Consider the following 1,381-nt stretch of genomic DNA (forward strand, 5'->3'; position numbering starts at 1 on the left):
TGGGTGCATGTGCATGCGTGCCCAAGATCCCGAGAGGAGAATGGAGGAGAAGGGATTGCGGCGTGGCCATCCCCCCTAGGGGGTGATTTCTCCCTTTCTGTCTCTTGGTCTCTTTCTGGTGAGTGCACACGCCCTAAAGCAAAAACCTCTCAAAAACAAACAAACAAACAAAAAACAGAAAAAAAAAAAAAAGAAAAAAGAAAAAGCCCACTGCCTGCCCTCTCTGTCTCAGGATCTGAAAAATATCAGTTCTAGAAAACATGCTCACCGCACTCTGAATTAGACCCACACATAGTTATGTGCCTCTCCAGGGCTTGGTAACAGATCTAGACCCTGATGGCTTATGCGACCGCCTTTTTTTTTTTTCTCATAGGGTATTTTCTTCTTTTAGAAGAAACATTGCTAAGATAAAGATGAGTCCAGAGTGCGTTAAACTGGAAAAGAATTATTAGAGTGACATGGCATTATGCTTGCCAGAGGCCACAGCTAGGCAATTTTTGAAGCATTAAGGATATGACTGTTAAGCTAAAAGACTCCTATCTGCACCAACGCCATAGCCTAGTACTTAAGGGACTAGGATTCCACATGGCTGATCGTGGTTCAAATCCCAGTCCCAACAGTTTGAGAAACACACAAGGGCATGTGTGCATGCATACCCCAAATCCATGGAGAAATGGAGGAGAAGGGATTGTGCTTTCAGTCTCAACATATTACTCTTTTTTAAAAAGTTTACTCCCAGCCCCAACAGTTTAAAACGCACACACACACATACACACGCACAGAGAGAGAGAGCAAGAGAGAGAGCAATAGAAAGAGAACACCCCTAACAAGTTCCTGACACTGCAATCCACTCCATCCTTAAGTTTTGCCACTCTGCCACCACCTGGCCCCCTAACACTTTACTCTTTTTTTTCTTTTTCTTTCTTTCTTTCTCTTTGGAGAGGTTTTTGCTATAGGGCAGGTGCACTCGCCAGACAGACAGAGACAGAGAGACAGAAAGCAAGAAATCACCCCCCAGGAGAGATGGCCACACCGCAATCCCTTCTCCTCCATTCTCCTCTCGGGATCTTGGGCACGCATGCACACGCGCCCGGCGTGAGTTTAAGCCACTGGGTCCAGGACTCAAACTGTGGTCGACTGTGTGGGAGTCCGGCAACATAGCCATTATGCTAACTGCTGGTCTCCCCTAACACTTTACTCTTGTCATCTGGGTAGTATCTATGAGCTATCTCCATTTCCCCATCTCTCCCTCTTCTAGAATTTTCTAGAGTCTAGTGCTCTCTGCAAAAACTGTTCTCTGTAAGCAAGTTCACCAGTGACCTCTGGCAAAATACAAGGGTCTCTGCTTAGTTTTTATCTCAGACCTCAAAGAGGAATTTGA

This window comes from Tupaia chinensis, unplaced genomic scaffold (genome assembly GCF_000334495.1).
Source record: "Tupaia chinensis unplaced genomic scaffold, TupChi_1.0 Scaffold143771_1, whole genome shotgun sequence".
NCBI lineage: Eukaryota > Metazoa > Chordata > Mammalia > Scandentia > Tupaiidae > Tupaia > Tupaia belangeri.